This window comes from Aquarana catesbeiana, linkage group LG10 (assembly GCF_042186555.1).
Source record: "Aquarana catesbeiana isolate 2022-GZ linkage group LG10, ASM4218655v1, whole genome shotgun sequence".
In the NCBI taxonomy this organism is placed as follows: domain Eukaryota; kingdom Metazoa; phylum Chordata; class Amphibia; order Anura; family Ranidae; genus Aquarana; species Aquarana catesbeiana.
In genome coordinates this window covers 203,962,946-203,977,338 of record NC_133333.1, presented here as the reverse complement: position 1 = coordinate 203,977,338, position 14,393 = coordinate 203,962,946, and positions in this window count along the sequence as shown.

The window sequence follows — 14,393 nt, the reverse complement described above, 5'->3', positions numbered from 1 at the left end:
TCGCAGCATTGACTTTCCTTTTATAACATCAGCATTGTGATAACAATACATACATTTGTTTTTTGACAATCCCATATAAGCTTACTTGCAAAATCTCCTTTCATATGGTCAGTGCTGCCTGTCTGCTGACCATCTGTTTTCACAAATTCTGGATTCCCTGCATGCTTTTCAGCTTCCCATTTCTTTTCATTTACTTTCATTTCTAAGGACTACAATACATATCCCTTGCTGCCTACAAGTTGGGATTCCTGTACTGACTGTGTCCCTATAATTCTTTCTCTCCGCACCTCTGTAGTTCAGAAGGCTCTGTGAATTGTGTGACACAGCAGTTCCTACTTACAGGACATAGTCAATACGTGTCATAGATTTCAAGCAAGCAAATGTATAGGACTCTTTTCAAACCTCAAGATCATTCAGGAGAAATGGAATTTGTTCTGGAATATAATTGAGATACAATGTGGAAATTAATATATGATTTTAAAGTGTTACTAAACCCACAACAGTAAAATCAGTTTGTAGCTGCAGTAAAGCATGCTTGTTATGCAAACTGTGGAACCTAAGGAGTTAATCCTCTGCATTGTGCAAACAGGCTGTTTGATCCTGTCTTTTCTTATTCTCCTCCTCTTTTACTGTCCCCAATCCATCTGCTGATAGTACAGAGCCTTGGAGCCATTCTGCACACATGCTTAGTTTGGTTTGTATTGCTAGAGGTGTTCTTTTTTTGGGAGGGTGCATGTGATCAGCACAGGGCCAATCAGCACTGTCCAGACAAAGTCAGGGGTCCTGCAGCCTCATTGGACAGTCAGAGGGGAATGACTTCTCCTCCTACAAGCTTTAATCAGACACTGATAGAAGTCTTAAGACTGCTATATACTGCTGATAAGAAAAGGTATTTAGCGTTTATATTTACTAAAATAATTGCATTTCCATGTTCTGTGTATTGTGGGAGACCAGATATAGTTTATTTTTATTCAAGGCTATTAAATTGACTTAAACGTAAAAATCAGTTTTACATTTAACAGCTTATAATAAATGTATAGCAAAAAATGTAACTATCAGTAAGCATGGGTGCTCAGCCTGTATTTTCCTGAGAAATGTTAATATACAGATCATAGACATGGAGCAGTTTGAGCAACTCTGCGTTGCTTAAATTTAAATGTCAGTGCTGTGCAATAAAGGAACTGATATACTCCCTTCTCTAGGAGCTCATGTCTGCAACTTTGCTGTGTTCCAGCGTTGCAACCTCTGCAAGGCTCTTCAATATTCAGCATTTCCAGATAAAATTGCATGCCTGTTTCCCCTGACGTGTGCTTTGGGTTCATCTTCTAGACACAGGACACATCATTGACGATAGGGTCACTTTAACCGGTTCACGCAGATTTACTGAGGCACAATGGCTCTCCTGGGTGAAATCCCATACATATACGGGGTTTCCCTTTTAAGAGCCACCGGAGGGAGCGCCGCCCACTGCGCATGGCAGGCGGTCTTGTGCACAAGAGCCAGCATAGGGATTTGTGTGTCTTGTCCCTATCCTGTCAGAGGAGAGGAGACAGATCGTGTGTTCCTACTAAGTAGGAACAAAAATCTGTCTCCCCTCCTAGTCAGTCCTATCCCCATACAGTTAAAACACACAGCTAACCGCCTTGATCACCCCCTAGTGTTTACCTCTTTTCTGCCAGTGACATTTACACAGTAATCAGTGCATATTTATAGCACTGATCGCTGTATAACTATCAATGGTCCCAAAAAATGTGTTAAAAGTGTCCGATCTGTCCACCACAATGTCGCAGTACCGCTAAAAATCGCAGATCACCGCCATTACTAGTAAAAAATAAATAATAATAAAAATGCCATAAACCTTTCTCATAGTTTGTAGACGCTATAACTTTTGCGCAAACCAATCAATATACTCTTTATTTTTTTTGGTTTTTTTTTTTACCTAGAATATGTAGAAGAATATATATTGGCCTAAAATGAAGACATTTTGTTTTTTAAAAAACATTTTTTGGGATAATTATTATAGCAAAAACTAAAAAAATATTGTTTTTTTTTCTTCAAGCGCAAAAATAAAAACCGCAGAAGTGATCCAATACCACCAAAAGAAAGCTCTATGAGTGGGGAAAAAAAGGACACACATTTTGTTTGGGTACAACGTCGTACGACCGCGCAATTTGTCCGTTAAAGCATGCAATGCAATGCCAAATTGTAAAAAGTGCTCTGGTCAGGAAGGGGGTAAAATCTTCCGGGGCTGAAGTGGTTAAAGAGGTATTCCATAATTAATGCTAGTGGATTAATGCAACTTCTGACTTGCGAATCTACTTGCCTTTCATGACCATCTATGACATTGCTTGTATACCCTGCCAAGTTTCACTTATTTTGGTGTATCTGAACCCCAAAACAAAAATATAAGACACATGTGGTGACTGCATTGGTTTATTTTTAACACCTTCCTGCCTGGCCTATAGCAGATTGATGGCCGGACGGGACTCTCATCCTTCTGAGTGGACGTCATATGACATCCTCTCAGAAGGCGCTGCTCATGTGGGCACGCGGCGGTGGGATCTGTCACTGGACACAGCTGATGACTGATCACTATACTGGCCTGCTGCCAGGATCATGTGACCAATCACAGCAGATCACAGGACAATTGTAAACAATGGATGGCTTCCTTTCATGCCATGCATTGTATACAATTGTGCTGCTAGCTGTAATTGGTCACATTGATCATATGGTACAGACAGGGCCAATCACAGAAAATCTGTACCATGTCATTAGCATTGGCTAGTCACATCAAAAGACACTGAATCAGTTTCATTCAGTAAAAAAGGTTGCTTATACCAATGAAATTCATCGGTATAAGCAATCATAATGTGTAACAAAAAAAAACAAAAAAAAAATGAAATAAAAAAATAATGATCACTTCCCCAGAGTAGTGCAGTGTTACTATGGCACCACTGTTACAAAATATATATATATATATATATATATATATATATATATATATATATATATATATATAATATATATAATATTTTGAGCTAAAATGTAATATAATCAACCAGAGCTGCACCCATATACACCGTCTGAATACCCTGAGTGATTTTGAAACATATAAAAGGGGTGGAGGTCATCAGCTTACTATTGAGTAACTGCTACACCATATTAAATATGTGCCTACTGGTGCAGCGTCCCTTAGTTTGCAGACTCGCCAAGGTTAGCGCGGTCTCCGTGAACTGAACCTTAGACTTGAGAAAAAAGGGAAGCGAATGGAAAAGGAATCCTCTAAAAAGAGCCATGGGTAGACCAAGCTGCTTGAAAAAGGTATAACTTTATTGCACAGAAATAATTGATTGCACATATTACAAACACTAAGTACCCACCACCAACACCTAAGCTTGTTTAAAAAAAAAAAAAAAAAAAAAAAAAAAAAGGACAACGTTGTCTAATTAAAAAACAAATTCGTCACATAGAGTGAGTGCATGCATGTATAAAATACCCACTATAGCGCTACCTAATAAAGTACAAAGAGTAACGGATTCCAGTGAATCTCACCATTGATCAGTGTTCTTAACCAGTTATTAGTGCTCAAAAAAAGCCCCCCCCCGACTTGGGGATAAGCAAGGGTAAAGATGAAATTAGCTGTACACTTGAGGTCCCTGGGATAGTGTACCGCTAGTTAACTAAATGGTATTAGTGGTGAACTGGAATTGAGTCCTGTATAGAAGGTGGCATCCTGCCACTGTTGATTGGACAGTCCAGGTATTCAATCACTAGTGAAACCAGATAATTCGGAACTAAAACAAGGTACAGTCCCGGAGAAGTTAGCAGCTGAGGACAATAGCCTCAAATCAGAACAGGCATGGTATTGACAAATATGAAGCACAATTGTATGGATCACTGGTCCGCTCACCCAGCCATGGTACACAGGGAATGTAGATGTTCAGGCAGGTATCCGGATGTCTCCGTGAAAGTCTACAGATGGCTAAGTGTCATACACTGCGTGGAGCTTTAGCAACTGGAGTATTCTACTGCCATCTATCGTTCTGGGGATTCTGCTAGACGCTGTATAGCGCTGTCTGTTGTCCCAGGAGCCGTCCTATTAGCTTAGCCAAAAATGGCTGCTGCTGACTTCAAACAGTGTACTGCGCATACACCGGCGTGACGTGATGCGTCATCAATGACGAGTGAAGCTCCACCGTCGTGGTACTAGGTCCAATATGTTTCACCCAATTAAATGGGTTTTTATCAAGGATGGGAGTGGTTAGTGGTCAGCGTCTATTTATACTATTCATATGCAGCACTTGCTTAAAGCGGAGTTCAACCCAAAATTGGAACTTCCACTCATCTGATTCCTCCCCCCTCCGGTGCCACAGTCTCAGGGGGGGACAGGATACCTTTGACAGGTATACTTTCCCACTTCCGGGAGCCTCAGCCGCGGATATTGACGTCACGACTAGGGCTCCCTCCTCCTCCCCCTGTCGCCGGGCCAGTAGGAGAGAGGAGCGGGGCCCCGCACACATGCAGTAGGGTTCCCGGTGTGAAGCCCAAAGGCTACACTGCCGGATACCCTTACCCGCAATGGCGACGGCAGCACCCGACAGCTGATGGAAACATCAGCTGTGGTGCCGACATCGCTGGACTCCAGGACAGGTAAGTTTCAAATTATTAAAAACCAGCAGCTGCAGTATGTGTAGCTGCTGGTTTTTAATTTTTTTTTTTTTTTTTGGACGGACCTCCACTTTAATTAGGATTTGCTATTCAGAGCCGCCACTAGATGTCAGCCTCTCATAATAAACACCACATAATTTTTACTCTGCTGCTGGTCAGAGGAACTCCAGCAATTATGTAGTCACAGATCCACATTCTAAAATAGTTATTTATACTATAAATTGTATAGGGATCGAAATAAGGAAGGAAAGGAGTAAACAAAGGGTACCATAATCATTATAAGAAAAGGATGATGATAATGAAGTGATATCAATCACAGCAATTTATAGAAAGAAATGCCAGTGATCAGTTTCTGATAGCACACCAAACTGTATTGAAAAGAAAATAAAGTAGATATGGCGCCATTCTATATCCGTGTTTGAAAAATAAATTAATTGGTGAATATACAAGTGTTGGTGCAATTGCCGTGTGTACTACATAACTTAACAGTGTCCTATTGACCAAAAGAAATAAACATATAATATTAATATATTATCAAACTATTATAAATACACAAAATAAATGTCCTGTGCTGATGTACTAAACCAATAAATCCTCCACAGAACATTTTTCTTTTCTACAAACTATTAAATGATTCCATTTGTGATTTAAAGTGCTTCTGTGCAAAAAACTTTATGAAAAAAGTGAAAATTAAAAATTAAAAATAATACAAATATATGTGCAGTCCCAAATTTTAAACATCCAAAATTAAGGTGCTTCTGTGCTGGTGAAAGACAATATTGTTCATTTTGCAAAGGTGATCACAGCATGCATGCTTTATCTGTGCTCTTATGGTGGCTGCACTCACCGGAATTCCCCCCCCCCCCCCCCCCCCCTTGGGGTATGGAGCATTCACAGTATCTGCCGCTGTGCAGCAATCTGAAGGCTGGATATTCCCCGGTGTGGCACACCACAATCAAACTGCAATGGGACTAAAAGGCCAGAATTGTAAAGATAAGGGAACCCATAATTTAGAGTGGAAACTATTAACACACCGGGGAATATCCAGCCTTCAGATTGCTGCACAGTGGCAGATACTGTGAATGCTCTATACCCCAAGAGGGGGGGAAATTCTGGTGAGTGCAGCCACCATAAAAGCACGGATAAAGCACGCATGCTGTGATCACCTTTGCAAAATGAACAATATTGTCTTTCACAAGTACAGAAGCACCTTAATTTTGGAAGTTTAAAATTTGGGACTGCATATATATTTGTATTTTTAATTTTTAATTTTATATTTTTAATTTTCATTTTTTTTCATAAAGTTTTTTGCACAGAAGCACTTTAAATCACAAATGGAATCATTTAATAGTTTGTAGAAAAAGAAAATTTTCTGTGGAGGATTTATTAGTTTAGTACATCAGCACAGGACATTTATTTAGTTTTTTTTATAATAGTTCGATAATATATTAATATTATATGTTTATTTCTTTTGGTCAATAGGACACTGTAAAGTTATGTAGTACACACGGCAATTGCACCAACACTTGTATATTCACCAATTAATTTATTTTTCAAACACGTATATAGAACGGCGCCATATCTACTTTATTTTATTTTCAATCATATACTCCACCTAGTGGTAGTAATTAGTAGAGACAGCAGTTCTTTTTTGTTTTTTTGGCCAAGATTTATTTCCTTTGCGCGGAATCATTCACATTTCCTATATCAAACTGTATACTTGGAGGGTATTTATATATCTCATTTTGAGGAGCAGTAGGTTTGCAAATGTCCTCATCGTTCCAGAAAAGGTTGAAAACTACATTCTGTGTTTAAACCTAGGGGCGCAAGCGTTTTGAGCCTGAATATCCACATTTTTTCCTTCTGCAGCAGGATGGTATCAAAATCACCTCTATGTGATGGCAAATTAAGGGAATAAATCCCCTTAATGCTGATACCTGTCGTGCTGCCTCCGTGAAAAAGTGCAGTGCTAGTGGGGACATATCTTTTCTTTTTTTATTATGGTTCTCCTTGGTTGAGTTCCTTATACTTCTCAGATGTTCACCAATGCGAGTACTAAGTTGTCTCTTGGTTTTACCAATATAGTATTTTTTCCACAGGCATTCCAGCATGTAGATCACTCTGGAAGTCGCACAGTTGATAAATGTATTAATACGAAAATTAACACTCCGATTCGCATCAGTGAAGACTGTTGTTTTCTCCACAAACCCACACATCTGGCAGTGTCCGCATGCATGCGTACATCCCCTTAGGGAAGGGGGGGTGTAAGTCAGTCAGCCAATTTGTTGTTTTTTCTCTGGTATATTCCTCCCTATGGAAATCAACATTGCTGGAGCAATTCCAGGAACTGGCCCACTGGGAGCTGTTGACTTTATGTACACAGATGGGACTGGAGCAGAAAATTTAGGACCCCCAGGGGATTTTCCCAAAGAGGAGGGGAGACTAGACATAAGAGAACGAGGAATAGATGGGGGAGGCAACGCCCAGGGGAAAAGTCAGAGACAGATGAGAACCTGCAGTACCAAACATTAGAGGAAAGGGACAATGTGGATCTACCAATGTACCCAAGTACAGATATGCGGGTAATTAATCTTTCAAACTTTCCACTTGAGGAAAGACATATTAAATTACTAGGCAGTGGACTGTCCTCCTCCCCGGAAACACCTATGGACGAATTTACTGTATATAAGGATATAAACCTAGTTCTATGTAAAGCTATTTTTCAAGTCTGGCATGCTGGTCAGAGGGACACTTCTCTTAATGATGGTTCACTACCTATGACCCCTGAGGATAAGGAGAAGAAACTAGCCCTGGAGAGCTTAATATCTCTCCTGGATGAGCAAATCGGATCTCAAAATGACCCTGATTCAGATAAGATTAAAAGACCTAGTGATTTATATATTAAATCTACAAAAATGCCTCCTATATAGAAGCATCACTGGATGAGGCTTTTTCTTGACCTCGTCAGGGACAATCTTGATAAGATTGATTGGTCAAGACGGGGCCCAGACAACTTATCCAGTGAAGAACGAAAAGCTTTTTTTGAGTTGGAGAAGGCAGGGGACCTAATAGTTAAGAGCAGTATTAAGGGGGGTAACGTGGTTCTGCTGTCGGGTGATTTATATGAAAAAGAGGTTTTCTGACAGTTGGGTGATACCTCCACCTATCAAAAACTGTCACAAAACACCTTTCTTTCTCTGGCTGTTAAGGTTAACCAACAACTATCTCTTGCCCATAAAGCAAACTTACTGAACAGGAAGCAATTGGATTATCTGAGGGTGGGAGAATATAACAATCCCACCTTCTATATAATCCTGAAACTTCACAAATCCCTCACAGATCAAGCTGGCAGACCCATCGTCTCGGTGATCAGGGTCCTCTTGAGAGAGTGGGTAGATACGTGGATGGATTTATTAAAACCCTGGTTACTCTGCTGCCATCCTATGTGCAGAATACTCGTGATATGCTTACCAGATTACGGGATTTGGAGATCCCTCCTGGGGCCCTACTCATGGGGATCGACGTGGAATCTTTATACACATCGATACCCCAGGACTGGGGCCTCAGGGCGGTCTCCTTCTTTCTGGAGGTAACCTATTCTAATTTTGGGGCACAGAACGAGTTCATCTTGGAACTTTTGGAGCTAGCTTTAACCAATAACTATTTCCAGTTCTTAGAGGGGTTCTATCAACAGACTAGAGGTACAGCTATGGGAGCACCATGGGCTCCATCATATGCATGTCTCCATCTGGGCCTCTGGGAGATGGTTTATCAGATGGCAATGTACCTAGGCGGGGTACTTATCTGGCTGAGGTACATTGATGACATCTTTATGGTATGGCTGGATGGCCAGGAACAACTCTATGAGTTTCTTTCGGCCCTTAATAAAAATTATAGGAACATCAGACTAACCCATGTAGTGGACCCGCAGACAATTTATTTTCTGAATTTAAAAATTTCTACAGTTGGTAACAGAATAGCCACCTGCACTTTCAGAAAACCGACTACAGCAAATACGTTGCTCCAGGCCTCTAGTCATCACCCTGATCATCTGATTAGGCGAATCCAAGTGGACCAGTTCCTGCGACTTCGCAGGAATTGCTCCAGCGATGTTGATTTTCATAGGGAGGCAGGTGAGATGCTTGCTAGATTCAAAGATCGAGGCTATCCTCATAAGGTATTGAAAAGGGCACGTAAAAAGGCCTGGAAGAAGGATAGGGGAGATCTTTTGACTAGCAAGCAGGGTACCCGAAAAATATTATTCAACAAAAACCCTTTAAGGATAATCGCTACCTATGGGGCATAATGGGACCAAGTCAACAATATCCTTCAAAAGCACTGGAGAATACTCTCAAAATCACCGACATTAAAAGATATGGTGGGACCTCGTCCCCAATTGGTCGCCAGAAGAGCCCGCAACCTTAAGGACATTTTAGTCCACTCAGAATATACCAGAGAAAAAACAACAAATTGGCTGACTGACTTACCCCCCCCTTAAGGGGATGTACGCATGCGGACACTGCCAGATGCGTGGGTTTGTGGAGAAAACAGCAGTCTTCACCGATGCGAATCAGAGTGTTAATTTACGTATTAATAAATTTATCAACTGTGCGACTTCCAGAGTGATCTACATGCTGGAATGCCCGTGTAAAAAATACTATATTGGTAAAACCAAGAGACAACTTAGTACTCGCATTGGTGAACATCTGAGAAGTATAAGGAACTCAACCAAGGAGAACCATAATAAAAAAAGAGAAGATATGTCCCCACTAGCACTGCACTTTGCAGTTTTCCACGGAGGCAGCACGACAGGTATTAGCATTAAGGGGATTTATACCCTTAATTTGCCATCACATAGAGGTGATTTTGATACCATCCTGCTGCAGAAGGAAAAAATGTGGATATTCAGGCTCAAAACGCTTGCGCCCCTAGGTTTAAACACAGAATGTAGTTTTCAACCTTTTCTGCAACGATGAGGACATTTGCAAACCTACTGCTCCTCAAAATGAGATATATAAATACCCTCCAGGTATACAGTTTGATGTGATATCAGAAACTGATCACTGGCATTTCTTTCTATAAATTGCTGTGATTGATATCACTTCATTATCATCATCCTTTTCTTTTAATGATTATGGTACCCTTTGTTTACTCCTTTCCCTCCTAGTTTTGATCCCTATACAATTTATAGTATAAATAACTATATATATATGGATCTGTGACTACATAATTGCTGGAGTTTCTCTGACCAGCAGCAGAGTAAAATTTATGTGGTGTTTATTATGGGAGGCTGACATCTAGTGGAATAGCAAATCCTAATTAAGCATGTGCTGCATATGAATAGTATAAATAGATGCTGCTGACCACTAGCCACTCCCATCCTTAATAAAACCCATTTTATTAGGTGAAACATGTCGGACCTAATACCACGACGGTGACTCTTCTCTCCTCACAAATGACGCATCACGTCACGCCGGCCCATGCGCAGCACACTGTTTAAAGTCAGCAGCAGCCATTTTTGGCTAAGCTAATAGGACGGCTCCTGGGACAAGTGACAGCGCTATACAGCGTCTAGCAGAACCCCCAGGCAGACCACCCGAAACGATAGATGGCAGTAGAATACTCCAGTTGCTAAAGCCCCATGCAGTGTATGCCACTCAGCCACCTGTGGACTTTCACGGAAACATCCGGATACCTGCCTGAACATCTACATTCCCTGTGTACCATGGCTGGGTGAGCGGACCAGTGGCCTCAAGTGTACAGTTAATTTCATCCTTGCCCTTGCTTATCCCCCAGTCGGGGGGGGGAGCGTTTTTTGAGCACTAATAACTGGTTAAGCACACTGATCAATGGTGAGATTCACCGGGATCTGTGAATACTCTTTGTACTTTATTAGGTAGCGCTATAGTGGGTATTTGATAAATGCATGCACTCTATGTGACGTATTTGTTTTTTAATTAGACAACGTTGTCCTTTTTTTAAAAATGAGCTTAGGTGTTGGTGATGGGTACTTAGTGTTTGTAATATGTACAATCAATTATTTCTGTGCAATAAAGTTAAACCCTTTTCAAGCAGCTTGGTCTGCCCGTAGCTCTTTTTAGAGGATTCTTTTTCCTCTGCTTCCCTTTTTTCCTGATTTTGAAACATTCACTATATTGTCAAATGTTTTGGGATGCCTGCCTTTACACACACATGAACTTTAATGGCATCCCAGGCTTAGTCCGTAGGGTTCAATATTGAGTTGGCCCACCCTTTGCAGCTATACCAGCTTCAACTCTTCTGGGAAGGCTGTCCGCAATGTTTAAGAGTGTGTCTATGGGAATGTTTGACTATTCTTCCAGAAGCGCATTTGTGAGGTCAGGTACTGATGTTGGACAAGAAGGCCTGGCTTGCAGTCTCCACTCTAATTTATCCCAAAGTTGTTCTATCGGGTTGACGTCAGGACTCTGTGCAGGCCAGTCAAGTTCCTCCACCCAAAACACGCTCATCCATGTTTTATGGACCTTTTCCAGAAGAGTTGAAGCTGTTATAGCTGCAATGGGTGTGGCTGCACTACTGCTGATCTCCTGAGCTCCAGTGAGGCCTACTGATCCAGGGAACTTGATTACTCCCTATACCCAGAGTGGATGCAGGAATCTGGGGTGGACCCAGGGGAGGATCCCCCAGATGGCCAGGGTACCGATCCTCCCATACCAGTGTTTGAGGACCTGGGAAATGGCCCAGCTAAAGGTGAAAGCCTGGCAGCCTCCAGAAAGAAGGTTTGTGCTAGGATTGCGAGAATTGCCAAGGAGGAATAGGTACTGGTGAAGTTAAAGTTTGATTTCAAGCATAAAGAAATTGCAAATGACCGGCTTCACAGTTCCAAGAGAAGACAGATGCGGCCTGAGTTAATGGCTTTGGAGGCCAAAGTGGAAAAGCAGAGTCTGCTGGTGGCCACATTGAAAGAAACCAGCGCTGCTTTCAAGGAAAAGTATGGCAACGATGATCGCTTCTGTGCAATGCGCAGAGGGGCCATAGAGTCCAGTGGAGGGCAGGCATCACCCACCAGAGTGTGAGAAGCCAAGGTCAGTACAAAGCAAAAAAGTTTCTGTGGGCTTGGACTGTGTTTCTGGCCAGCAAACTGGAAAATCTTCGCATCCCATGCCAAGTATCAGTATGCCTGCAGGTAGTGGATAAAGCTCTGGCACACAGGCTGCCGGTGATCAGCAGTCAAATGTTTTGACTGGCAATATGTCATTAGGCCAAGGAAGTTCTGTGCCCATGTCACCGCAGCAGGAGACTATGGAGCAAGATGATCCATCTGAGCCTGTGAAGGGAGCAGGTATGCTAAAGTTAATTTCAGAAATGGAATCACCTTTGTATGGTCGCAAGCTTGCCGTGTCTGGATCATTTGAGGATGAAGAAGAGGATAATGATGTCCCCCCAAAACCTTTGAAACAACAGGTGACATAAAAAGCTGTTTTTGTTCATGACTTGCCTATACAATATAATGGAGGTGTAGTTCCTATGGACGGTGCAGTAGAGGGCAGCAGAGAGCAAGCTCATCTCCTGGCTGAGACTCCCACCTGTGTACAGAAATCCAGTGAAGGGTGTGCAGACTTTGCTGTGAAGAGTGCTGATAAGGACATCTCCACTGTCGGTAACCCTTTAGTTACTGGTAATGAAGTATTACCAAGGGTAATGTAAATATTTCTTTGTCAGAAGTCTCTGCTCCATCTGTTTCTGACAATAATGTTGTTACTACTTTATCTAAAGAGGGGTCTGTAACTAAAAGTGATGTGCGGGATGCTGCAAGGAGTGCGGTTATTTCCTATGCTGCAGCGGTGACTGCACCTGTCCCAAGGGTGAGTATAGCCAGTTATTCTGCGATCACTAGTGATGTGAGTGAAGGTCAGGCCAATCTGACACCATCTGGTAGCTCCTTTAAAAGCCGCAATGTGGTCCAATTGAGGTGGACTGGAGAAGGCCCCCCCCCCAAATAGGAGAGATGTGGTGGACCGTATTCTGGGGATGGGTTTTAAAGCGGAGGAGATTTTTGCCCTTATCAGCCCAGTTGGGTCATATGAGTATGATCTCCGCTTTGTCAAGGAAGAAGGATTAGATGTCTTTTGGGAGAGGTATGAGCAGAGGTGGAAGGAGTCCCCAAGATGGGCAGGTTTGTCACCCAAAGTAGTCTCTTGCCAGCCATTATACAAGAACGTCACCATTCTAGTACGTAATGAGTCCATTCCTGCTACAGATCTGGTGGTGTGGTTGGGGAGATATGCGGATGTCCAAGCCCCCTTCAGGAAAGTTGTAGATGATAGGGGGATATGGACGGGAGGATGGACAGTATTAGTAAAACTGCATGTCATGGGTAATGTTGTTAAGCACATCACTTCGTCTGCCTTTATAGGTATGACAGGATTATTACCTTTTATGCAGGACAACCAAAGCTGTGTCATCGCTGTGGTGAAAAGGGGCATTTTTCAAGTTCATGTTCTGTGCAGAAATGTTCCCTCTGTCAGGGCTCAGGGCATGTTGCAAAGGACTGCACTAGTATTCTTTGTAATCTCTGTAACAAGTTCGGTCACCCCTATAGCCTGTGCCCTGAAGCCCTCCATAATCAGCCAGAGGTGGTGGAAGAACTGTTGAGGATGGAGGAGGAGGAACGTGGGGGGCAGCAAGGGGTTGGTGGAGCTGTTTTAGCTAGTCCTAAGGGGCCCACCCAGGTGTCAGTTTCCCAATCTGAAGGTGTGACTCCTCTTGTGTCTGCTCCCCAGTCTGTGCTCCCTACTGTGTCGGTGTCTACTTCTGTTGTGTGTTCTTCCCCAGTGTTTCAGGTGCCCAGTGTTCCAGATGTGGCTAAGTCATCCAGATTGGCTGAGGCTGCCAAAGGGGCAAATTCGTGCAGATCTGAGGTGGCAGCTTCATCTGGGCCTTCCCTGAGGCAACGTAAGACCTCTAGTGGAGGTTCTAAGGTGAAGAAGGGGGAAGTTGCCACTGCTAATGATGTAGATGAGGTATTTCAGGGTAATGTTTCAGGGGAGGAGGGAGAGTAGACCAAGGTGGGGAGAAGGAGGAATAAGGTAGTCCTGACCTCTGCCTCCTCGGTCTCATCTTTAGAGGTAGATGATCTACCTCTGGGAAACAAATTTGGGTCCTTATCTGAGGGGGAGAAGGAGTCTTCTAAATCCGATGAGGTAGTGTTCCCTAAAGAGGACAAGGTCTCCAGTAAGGGGCAAGGGAGCTCAGGCTAAGAAATGCCTACCTCAATCACCCTGATGGCAGATCCCACTCCGATAAAGGTGGCAACGATTAATGTTGCCAGCATAAAATCTGTAAGGGCTCGTAACATGGCCTTATTTTTGCTCAGCGAGATGGATGCTGATATTTTATTTTTGCAAGAGACCTGGCTAAATAGCCTTGCCGATGTCCACCTGGCAAAGAGGGAGTGGAGGCATGGGCCCTCCTTCTGGTCTCTTGTGGCTGAGCCTTACAGCGGAGTTGCAGTACTTTTTACTGGCATGGTAACATGTCGGCGGGTTATCGAGGTAGAGATTGGAAGGTGTATGGTCATGGACGTCTCTGTGAAGGGGCATGATCTACGTTTAATAAATATTTATGGACCACATACTAGATGGGAGAGGAAATGCCTCTTTACAAAGATTAAGCCTTTCCTTTTGACATCTCGACAAGTTGTCTTTGGAGGTGATTTTAACACCGTTACTGGGCCCAAAGACAGG